The following is a 12,360-nucleotide window of genomic DNA, read 5'->3' on the forward strand; positions in this document are numbered from 1 at the left end:
TCTCTTCAACAGCTGATTTCTCTTTGATGGGCTTCAACATAAGATATGCTTGGTCATCACAATCTGAATGTAGATCTAAAACAGTTGACTGGTCATTATCAAAATCTGCAAATGAAACTTGAGTTCTCGGCATGCTGTCGTCTTCTATGGACAGATCTGAAACAACATTTGCTCTTTCCTCATTTTCAGCCATATGGAAATCTTCAGCCTGCTGATCTTGACAAGTATCCTCTAAGATTTCGGTGTACTGCTGAAATGGATTCTCATACAGAACCTCCATGATCTCATAATCCATAAAATTATCATCTTCATAATATTTCTCAAGGCTTTCGATAAAACTATAAGCATGCTTGCAGCAGTCATGAACCAAATTTAATGATGGATAAGATGCTTGATATCTTTCAATGAACAAGACATGAAAATCCTTCAAACAGTAAATACAAGCAGGCGGCAAACTTTCATACCATGATTGAGCTTTACCTTCCAGAGTGGCCAAGAATATCTTCATCAAGCAATCCTCAGGAAAATCGATCTTGAATTTGCGAATATGCATGTGAAATCTGACCAGATGTAGAGCAGCGTCCTTCCGACCATCATCTTTAAATGTAGGCAAATTCCTTGACCAATCTACCTTCGGAATTTTATTCGGAAAACCTGGAATGTGATCTCGGCTCAAGGGAGCATATCTTCTTGCAATCTGATCCATCTTGAAAATCTCAAAGCCACTGATCTATCTGCAGTGAAGTCACCATGAAACATCGATCTCTGGAGTTTTCAGTGAAGGAGTCGCCAGTGAATGATTTCAGCCTTTCTAGTGTCTGATCGTTGTTCACCATCAACAATCAGATCTGAACTTGATACATGTACTGGGGTAAAGTGTCAATGAAGCGCTATGTTCACAAACTCACGGAGATGGACTGAAGCAGCGTTTATCTACTTGCGCTGATGTAAAACAAGAGCGTTTTCGAAGGCTTCTGGCGTAACTTCAGGCTCCGTCTAAGACTTATGAAACAAACACATCAATGAGCAAACGATTAATTTGTTCTCCCCAGTATGGTCGCCAATATGTTAGCGCTTGGAATTCACCTAGGCTGAGATAGACAAACTCTCAAGGCTACATCAAACCATTTCACCTCGTAGCTAGCCCTACGAGGTATGAGAAGGCTCTCTCGGGTCAGATTCGATAGATCTTTCAATATGATTAGGCTGACCAATTAATAATAAAGATTTTAGGCTAGTAAATTGATAAGGGGGTTGATTTAATGATTTTTGGGGTTTTTGGTGGCAATTGGTGGAAGTGCAATTCAAGGTGCGGGGATTGAGCACAGTTTTCACAGGGGGATCTAAGGGGCAAGGTAGGAATGAGTGCTGATGCCTTAATCTGAGATGGATGATCAGAGATGATAGAGGAGAAGCTAAAGAGGGCAAACACACAATTCGAATCCTCTCTAGACAGTAGAAAACATTAAAATTGAACAAACTAAAAAGCTGAGCATGTCAAAACATGAGTTCAAACTTTACCACTTCATCTGTCCAATTTAGAAGCATAAGAGAGATGTGAAACACATAAACAAACTTACAAGAACATGTAGAGAACACACCATCAACAATCAGATCCACAAGAATCCTCAAAGATGTCTGTAAAACCCTGGCTTTCCTTGCCTTCAATTGCAGAAATAGATGCACAATATACAATAAAGCTTCCTTACACAAGAGTCCAACCATCAAAATGAGAAGGAGAGAGCATAATATAGACCATCTAGACCATCTAACCCCTTTCCCCACCTCTAGGGGTCGAGCTCAGCTTTCTAGGAGCAGTTTGAACAAATTCTAAACTAAGAACTAGAAAATAGGCAGCCAAACAACTTGCCTCTATTACTTAGCTAACTCATCCATGCATTAATTTTTCACTTTTTACATCATGGAAGCTTCTATAAGGGTAAAGAAAGATAAAATCTACCAAAGTGCCATGAAAATATTACATTTATCCATCATCTACAAGTAATAATAGTCAACCATAGTCAAAACAGTGTTTTTTGACCCAAAATGTGAATTCTGGCAAATCTGGAAGTTCTGGTCGCGCCCCTGGAAGTTCTGGTCGCGCCCCTTCACAGCTGTTTTTGAGTGGGTTCCACTGGTCCAAATCAGGTGCAAGATGGCTCATTGGAAAGCTTGGCCTGTCTACTTTCCATCCCAAGTGGAATTTCTGGATTTGGAGTTGATTTGACCCCTCAAAAACCATTTCTCCCAAGGTCACTTTCTGCAACTCAAAAAGTGGGCAGAAAGTCATTTTTTTGATGTATTTTGAGCTTTTGGAGGCTCAAATCTCAAAATCAGGCTTCTCCCAAGTATTGGTAATTTTTCTTTTTGCATGCCCTTTCCGAAAATGCCAAGTTTTCAAAATTCCTAGCAGTCCTCCAAAATGGTCTCACCCGGGGTGAGACCAAACCGTGGGCAAAACCTGTAATTTTACCAAAAATTTCCAAAATCCAAAATTCTCAAAATTTTCACATTTTGATGCTAGATCAAGGCTGATCAGTACCATGATGAGTGAGGGAGGCTTCAGCCAAGATACGGAGTGGGTTTGTCCTTTTCTTCCTCTTCCGGGCCTCAGACAGCTTCCTTTGGAGAATTTTCATTTTAGCCTTGCAAACATGTAACCACTATGATGACCACCTTTGCCACCCTTACGAGGCCTCTGCTGTGTCTCAACCTCTGTAGAAGAAGACCGGTCATCACCTTGCTCATTAGTCTCAGTGGTTGACATGGTGTTATTGAGCAAGGTGGAATAAACAAGTCAAGATGACCGCTGCCTTGCCTGCAAAATGCTGTGAAGTATGCTGTTTTCAAGGGGAAACATCATGAGGGATACGTTAGGGGAGGGAATTTACATATAGGAAAGGGAAAAATATATACATAAACAGGGAATTCTGAAGGAAAAAATCACATAATGCTAAACATGTCATTCCATCTTTCATCATTTGCAAATCAATACTTTATTTAGGGAAACTGTGTTTTTCAAGCACCAAGGGAAAGGACAATGAAAATCTGATTCATGGAGGGAATGAGGGCATCAGTATAGGGGAAATAGGGTAATGAGGTATTAGGGATTAGGTTTAGGGGGACAATGGAACCCATCAACCAAGTCTGCTGCCAACCAATTTATATAACAGCAGTTCATTTAAAACATAGGCAGCCTTATTTTTTCATTTGCCATGAGTAATTAGGGTTTCACTCTGTGATTTGATCATAGGGAGGGATATTCAATTGCACAAGGAGTTTAACTGAAGGGACAAGCAATTGAATTAGGGTTTACATAGGGAATTAGGTAAGGGAAAAAAAAGAGTTTTTGAGGAGGGAAAAAAGATACCATGTTACTGCAAACCCTAACCACAGCAAGTCTGATTTCTTTGATGGCTATGCAAATGAATTTTGTCATGACTTTTATTTGAGCTTTGAAGTCTTTGACATATACACAAGATGACCTTTTTCTTTTGTTTTTTCTAAGGCTATGCAAGTGGCAAATTTCACTGTTTTTACAATTTTTTGAGTGCATGCCTTGTCATCACTTTTTTATTTGTTTTTTATAATGTTTTCTTTTCATTCACTGCTGTACATTTACATAGGCATTTTGCTGAGTTACTGGTGCTTAGGGTTTGATCATTATACATGGGGAAAAGGTAGGGTTTATAGGGTTTGAAAGGACTAGGGTTTGCAAATGATTTAGGGGTAGGATTTGTATAATTGACTTGCAAATGAGATCAATAAGTTTGACATGTTAACATATGCAATTTGTATGGGGAAAATAAAAGGAGGGACAAAGGGAAAAATTTCCTTGAAAAATAACAAACTGTCACACATATTGCTTGCAAAAACAACTATTCATTTAACCTATTTCTTTATGGATTTCTTGCACAAAATTCATGATCATTACCTTCCTTTCCAATCCCAACACCATCATCAAACATGTGAATGAGGCATACCTTAATAACTTGAGAGAATTTGAGGGTGATTTCAGCGTTTGAGTGAGTTTTTAGGGCAAACAGAAGTTCTGGTCGCGCACGGGCTCAGACTGGTCGCGCCCCTGTAACTGGTCGCGCCTGTGTTATTTAACACTGCGCGTTGGCCTGTAACTGGTCGCGCGCACCCAGATGGTCGCGCACGGTCTCAGACTGGTCGCGCGCACCTTTAACACTTGTGCTTTGCAGAAACTTGCCCGAATTTGCTCCTTCCGCCTCTAACACATATTTTTGACTTTCAAATGCACAATGAGAGTGAATTTAGAGGGAAATCAGCTTTTATAGGGTCACTTTAAAAAAAAATTAACTTTAGAACCCACTTTCCAATGTTTTGAACTTGCTTTGCTTTTTAACACTGTTTAGAGTCTTTTTGTCCTGAAATGAGCTCTTTTAATGTGTTTGACTCCGTTCTTTTTGCAGGTTGACCGCCTGAGGGACTGTAGTGAAGGAACCAGGGTTATTGCCGGCAATTTTACAAATTTTTGAGAATTTCTTTATTTTTTCAAATTTCCACATGGCCTTGGACTTAAAAACAGGGTTTTTAAACCCAAGGCATAAAATGAGCTATAGCTGAAGAAAATGATAATGAAACGTATGTACAAGACTCCTTCCGGCTTGCTGGGCACTTGCTGACCATGACTCATGACCTTGAAAAGATTTTGACTCAAAACCCTAGACCTAAGACCATGGGACCTCAAGACAAAAACAAAAACAAGTATGACTCAATTACATTGTTGTATGACCTGATCCAGCAAAGCCAAGAAGGGAACAAGACCAGCTCCTCCATCAGTGTTATGGCATGCCTAACGGGATGCAAGACTGATGCTGATGAGACACCTACAAATGCATATGCAAAGAGCTATTGATCACCGATGGAGGGCTTAAGACCGACACTAACAGAGTCCACAGCCAAAGTGTGATAGTACATAAGATGGGGAAGTCTGCGCTTAGGCATAAGATAAGTGTGCTTCTAATAGGTATGAAAACATTTAGAACATTAGTATCACTTTTACATTGCATACAAATAAGTGAGAGAGACTAAAAGTTTCCCTAGATCATGTTTCCTAGTAGGTACATCCAAAGACCCCCACATATCAAACTAGGTCATAAATGGGAAATTTTACGAAGCCACAAGAGTAGGGACTATCTTGAAATTGGGAATAAAATGACAGGCCATGACCAACCATAAGGGGTCTAGAGATACCACCTAGGTTCCATGTTGTTACATAGATCATCTAAGCATGGCCCAATACAATACAAGAGTGAAATACAACCAACACTTTTTGCTCATCTTGATACAAGGATACAAATAATCTGCCTAAATGGTGGGTCACATTTGGTGCAAAAATATAGGTTGCACTAAAGTGGATATGAGTTTCAAAACCTCCCTTTTGGAAACAGTAACCATAAAGGTATTACCACATCTATTGAGATGAAAATCACAGCTTCCTTAAACATTTTTCATGAAGCATGCCAACAAATTTCATAAGTTGTTGCTACAAAAAGAGCCTTTCATAAATTCATTTCCAAAACAAATAGGATTCTAAAGCCAATATTCATGAACACAAGTAGAAATGTGTTCATGTTGGGAATATTGAATTTCACAATTTCCTTCCTACAAATCAAATTCCTTGTTATTTTACTTGCAAACATGAGAAAATGTGATATGAGTAAATTGCAAATGTTTAATGTCTCATAATAATGTGTATAATAATAAATTTATCTAGTCAAGTCCCACTAGAACAACCGGTTGAGGATGGGCCTCAACAGTAAGGCGACCCAAGATCAAACCTCACATGCGATGGTTGTGCCCTGTGCTAGGAGGAGGCAACATGCTAAAAAAATCCAATCAGCTAAGGGTTGATGTGGCCTAGGCCGAGTGCAATTCCAAAGTGACTTTGATGGATTAGATGCCCCTAGGACGCAACTCCTCAAACCATAGGTCAAGCCTGGAGGATCACAGACAACTTGAAAAACGAACAAAAAATAAGAAATTTATCTAATCTCCTTCTCCATCCATCACAAGAAGAGAGTTATCACGAGACTTGAAGAAGATTGATTCATTTTTCGATTATAGCGATCAAGAGAAATTTTAGGGATGTAAGCTCACTTTGATTATTTATTGAATGGTCGATGTGAGGTTTGAAGCTGATGGAGTGATTTTGAGAGAGGAAGGTTACACCCCCTGCTCCTCCTCTAGGTGGGGCTCCTTGAAATGCTCCATTGAAAAAGGTCAATGGGGATTGAGTGTTAATGACCATGTCAAAATTCCTCACACACTAATTGCACTGAGAGGAACTCTATAGCCCAGTATGGGAGATATTTTGTCAGATAATGTTCCATTAAAAAAATAAGATAATACTTATATTAAAAAAAATAAAGAATATTAATAAAAATTAAAATATTTCAATGCCGGCCACAAATAAAATACTTCATACCTTAAATAATTGCTTACTAATTTTAGTGTGAGGGAGATTTGTAATTCATTCACTACATTACACTCCCACTATGAAGGGGATGCATAGTTCCTCTATTGCTCAAGGTAGAGTTAACATGTGATATTTTAAGAATAAATATTAAAGGTAAAAATGTATTAGTCATAAATAAATATTTTCTTATGCTTTTACCATCCCATATGAACAAGATGTTGTTGGAAAATTGTCATTGATGGCAAAGGGTGATGGAAAAAGAGCATCAAGGTATGGTGTAAAGGTTGTTGAAATGTTGCTGATCAGGAGGTGAAGTAGCTAAGTATGTTAGAGGTTGCTTGCATATGTTTTGATGTTGCCTTTTGCAGAATTTCTTATATATATTTCTATGTTGTGGTGTTGTGATGCTATGGTTGTAATGATTGCTTGAAAGAGGTGGTTGTTATGTTTTTTTCTCACCATATGTTTATGAGGAGGTGTTGCGATGCTAAGGTGTGTTGTGATGCTTTTTATTCTTCTAAAAGATAGTTGATGTATGTTGAAAAGGCAAGGTATGTTGTTGAATCACCTAAGGAGGTTTGTTTATTGTTGTTGAAGCAGTTTAAGAGGTTAATTGCAGAGGTAATTGAAGAAATTGTGATGCAAGGCAATGGAAAATATTGTTGACAATAGTATGTTGCAACTACGGAGTTAAAGTTTCATGACAGAGGTATATTATTGATCATAAGGTATGTTGTAGAGATTTTTGATGTATGTTGTAGAGGTTGCTGAGGTGTATGTTGCAGAATAGAGAGGTGTGGTTTTCCAAGCAGAACAAAGGTTTGGCCTAGATGTGTTGCTATTCAAATATGGATGGAGTATTATCTAATGGTTTATTGTATGGATAAATAAAACTTTAGAGTTTTGATTTTGTAAGCATTAATATTGGCCTATGTTATTTCAGTTTTTAGAATAATTTAAGGTCAATTATTTTTGTTTTAATTCAAAATATGAAAAGAGTTTGGGAACAAAGAGACAACCTTATATTGTTCACTTCATGTTCTTGTGTGGAATACTAACATCCATAATTTTTTTTTATAAAATATGTGATTTTGGAAGGTTGAAATGCTAGAGGCTATGTGGAAGATTTTAATTGTTGTGAGTCCTTGTTCATGAGTTACCTGACACAAAGAGAATATAGGTAGAAGAGCATATGTGAAGAAAATTTCAGCAGGCGAAGAGGTAGAGATAGAGATGGAAGTATGCTAAACTAAAGACCAAGTAAATCAGCACAATATTTCTTGTATGTATCAAGGAATTGTAGTATCCTTTCAGGGTTTATCCTGAAGAAGAATAGGCTGGAGTGTATTGAAGTGGAAGTAGGAGATTCCAAGCAAGTTCTAGCTGGCAAAACAAACTGAGATGGGAGCCTCTTATAGGTTGTAGCCTATAGAAAATTAATGTAAGAAGGAGTAGGAGCTTCCCAGCAAGTTGTAGCTTTCAAAATAGAAGATAGGTTGTAGCCTCTAAAAGATGATGTAATAGAGGAAGTAGGAGCTTGCCTTTGCATCACAACAACAACAAATTCATGTTTTTCTCCCTTTATGGGTTTCCACTTATATCTGGTGTCCATATGTGTTGATTTTATGTTTTCATGGAATGTCTTTTATATGTTAAATTTTCTCTTTATATGAAGTATTGTTGCTCATTGAATGGTTCAGATAAAGGTTGAAAAGAAAAGTAAACTAAAAATTGATGTCCATGAATGCAATAAACTGATTCACTGCCCCTCTCAGTTTAGTAAAATTTCCAAGAGTTTTGTAGTTCCTTCGTAATTTTAAAATATTTCAAATGCAGAGCTTAAATAGAATGTTGTCCATGTTAAGTAATATTTCGATATCAACTTCATTGTGCCGAGAGGCACTCTACAACCCAATATTGAAGATTTGTTGTCACGTAATGTTACATTAAATAAATAAAATAATCATTATATTTAAAAATTAAAAAATATCAGTAGAAAGAAAAATCTTTCAATTTGGCCATAGATAAAATACTTCACACCTTGTCCTAGGGGGGAGGCCGGGGGGAAGGTGAAACTCAATTGGTTAATCCGAGAATTGTGAAATCATTGAAACTCGAAAGACCCAGCTTCAAATCCCCCTATTGTGACCTAGACTACGAGGAGGAGGACATATCGTAGCCCCCTAAAGGTTTACTAGTAGTTAGGTGTTAGGCGGGTTGTTGGGTTCCTCCAGGTTAAATAAAAAAATGCATCACACCTTAGCAAGAAAATCTTTAAATTTGGCCACAAATAAAAACTTCAAACCTTAAATAACATAATTTTATATAACTTTATACATAAAGAGAGAGATAAAGTAATTGAAAGTAAAACATTTATAATTTTGTCAATAACTGCGTAATATTTTTAACATGAGGAATATTTGCAATTCATTCACTACATTACACTCCCACTATGAAGGAGACACATAATTCCTCTCTTGCTCAAGGTAGATTTAACATGTGGTATTTTAATAAATAAATATTAATGGTAAAAATGTATTAGCCATAAATAAAATATTTTTTTATGCTTTTACCATCCCATATGAAGAAGATGTGCAGTTCCTTCACTATTTAAAAGTATTTCAATGTAGAGCTTAAATAAAACATTTGAATATCCATGTTAAATATATATATATATATATATATATATATATATATATATATATATATATATATATATAGGGAGTGTGTGTGTGTGTGTGTGTGTGTGTGTGAGAGAGAGAGAGAGAGAGAAAGTGTGAATTGGGGCTATCTTGGGTGGTTGGGTGGAATGGTTGTTATATTCCCCACCCAAGTTCAAATCCCTATTGGTGACATGATGAGAATTGTTGTAATGGCTTCATGTCTTTGAATATTGTTGTATTGGCTCCATACCTTGTGAAATCTTAAGTGAGTATACTTGTTGGTTGGCTTCGTACTAGCAACCTCACTCTATCCCTCAGGTTGAGAGGGAGGTTAATTTATTTTCTCACGATATATATATATATATATATATATATATATATATCTTAACCATCGTCAAATGGGGTTATCTCAGGAAGTTGGGCAGAATGATTGTTATCTTCCCCCACTCAAGCTCAAATCCCTACTAGTGACATGATGGCCATTGTAATGGATTCATTCCTATGAATATTGTTGTATTTGCTTCATGCCTTGTGAAATCTTAAGTGAGTATACTTTTGGGTTTTCTTGGTACTCGTAACATCACTCTAGCCCTCGAGCTAAGAGGTAGGTTGATTCCTTTCCTCAATATATATATATATATATATATATATATATATATATATATATAAATAAAAAAATATTTTCATGCCCATCTTATGTAAAATAATTTTATCAATTTGACATATATAAAGATCACATCCCGTTGGCCAAACTAATTAGAGCCTAAGCTCGAGGGCAACGAGGAGAATTGAATCTGTGACCTCCCAATGGCAAGGTGTTTTAGTAAGAGGACCTCGACCAATTAAGTTGACCCTCGAGGATTAATAATCAAGTATATTATAAACATAGACATTATTTTATAGAATTAATATTTAACTAGCGCAAATCCATCCTAATTGTGAATCTATCAAGTGATGAGAGTGATCAAATTCCTCAAGGTGCAAACCTCTTTTTTTAGTGTAAAACTTGAGGAAATGTTTGCACCTCGAGAGATTTGATCTCTCTCGGTGCTTGATAGATCTGGAGTTAAGATGGATCTGCACTAGTATATATACGTAAAATGGAATAACTCATTGTGTCAAGAAATGCTTTGTAGACTGATATGGGATAACTCCCTTGCATTGGTGCTCTAAAGAAACAAAGGACTAATGAAATATTTTCATTCCAAGGAACTCTACCACGTTCTTAGAATTCATAATGTTGATACTGACATATAAGTAAATAGAGCTTGATCCTTGGAAGAGACTAAGCTCGAAATAAATTAATCTAGATATTTTCTTCCCATTCCCTAATGTTAAATGTATTTTGATTATCAGTTCATCTACCGATCTCCTCTTTATTTGGAAATGTGTTTTGGAATAAGTTATAAACCCCTCCCCCCTCTACTCCCTCCTCCTATTCCCCTCTTCCCCTTTTCCCCTATTCTCCCTTACCCTCCACCCCCCATGATTATTTCCCTTCATATCACTTCCTTTCTCCGCATCAAGCTCCCTGTAGGCATATCATATCAGAAGGCACGAATCGATACCCCTTGACGTGGCATAACATGATGTCCGCCACCATGAATTCACTTCTACTTTCTGCTCACATGCTTGTTATTAATTCCTCTACCTACCTAGATCTTAGAAATGACCTCCGCTCAGGATAATGATGGTTTTCATTGGAAGCGAAACTGAGGAATTTAATGGTAGAATTATGAGAAATGTGTGGTTGAGTAGGAAAATTCACAATAAATTGGACTCTCGCCTGACCCCTGAAGCATCCATGTTTTGATTAGCTTCTTGACCTATTTCGCCACCTTTTAGAATTGATAATTTTGTTATAGTACCACCCCGACTTTCATTGGGGCTACCAAGAGCACATCCTTAAGGAATCTCTGTGAAAAGGTCCTCCATCTCATATTTCAATTTCTTATCCACTAGATGGTTTTCTTAGTGGCCTCGACATTCTTGTTTGTAGGAAATATGGCGTAAAGGTCTCTCAAGATCACAATCATCTTCAACATTGCCTGACCTGTTATATTTGGTTAGTAACACGTTGCCTCAAGTTCAATTGCATGAAGATACCTCTAGGCTACCTATTTCCAATTTGGTCATTCTCAATAGAAATGTTTCAGAAGGAAACTCGTTTGAGGTAGGACCATATATTGATTCTTGGAGTTTCGATTCAAGTTTCCCTAGAATGGTTTGGGGCTCTATTGGGTGTCTCTTCTCTTATTCTCAAACCCTTTCCCTTTGGTCGTTTTAAGAATCATTTGGTCTGTAACAACCCCAAGTTAAAGTTTCATGTAATAAAGGATAATAAAGGAAAAATAAGACTGAGGTCACATTACACATATTCCAAGTTGAATGTTGGGTAAGCATTATAATGGACATCACTTTTGGTTTATCTATGGCTATGGAAATTGGCAAAGGAATTGGAAAAGGAAAAGAGGCAATAATAGACATTTAATGATGATAATAAAGGAAAATAAGAGAAAACGAAGGTGAAGAGACAAAAATATTCATGCGAGGGAAATTAGAGTAAAAATTAAGGAAAATGAAGAAAAAGGGAGACATCCATAATAAAAAGGCATCAGAGAATCAGTTCACAACTTTTGTCCATCTTTGGAGCAGGTGTAGCAAAGGAAAGAGAACAAGTAGTTAGACAAGAATGTAAAGGAAGGAAAAGGACAAGCAAAGGAAATCAAGGGAGCGCAAGGAGAAGGTTGGATTATCAGCTTCAACACGAAGGTATTACAGGTAACAGGTTGCATGTGTGGTTTTCTTGCTGAGGTGTGAATGCATGGTACATGCATTTGTTTATTTAGTTCATTTATTTTCATTGTCATGGGTTTTTCCTGAGGTGACAGTAGTTTCAACCTTGCCTTTCCATTTCCTAGATAGCCATGGTGTGATGAGACTCATTCTTAGTTGAGCTTTGGATTGCTGGAAGGTTTTGGAATCAGGTGAGGTGGTCTCAGGAAAATTCCTCAAGGTATGGTGAAGAAATTCTGAGGCATCCAAGCTTGGTTTGGTTTTGTGATATCAGGACCAGTTTAGGTGAGATCACGGTAGCTCGAGGGTGGAGGTTGTTTAACCTATATATTCCCTAGTTGTTTATGTCTTGGTTTATTCCATGAGATCCCACATTCATGCTTGGAGTATGGTACAGAGGTGATTGGTTGAAAGAAATATTTGGTTCAGCCCAATCTATGGTTTAGTGGAATG

Source organism: Pinus tabuliformis, chromosome 1_2 (assembly GCF_031772625.1).
Source record: "Pinus tabuliformis cultivar Carrire ecotype Pingquan chromosome 1_2, CPIR1, whole genome shotgun sequence".
NCBI lineage: Eukaryota > Viridiplantae > Streptophyta > Pinopsida > Pinales > Pinaceae > Pinus > Pinus tabuliformis.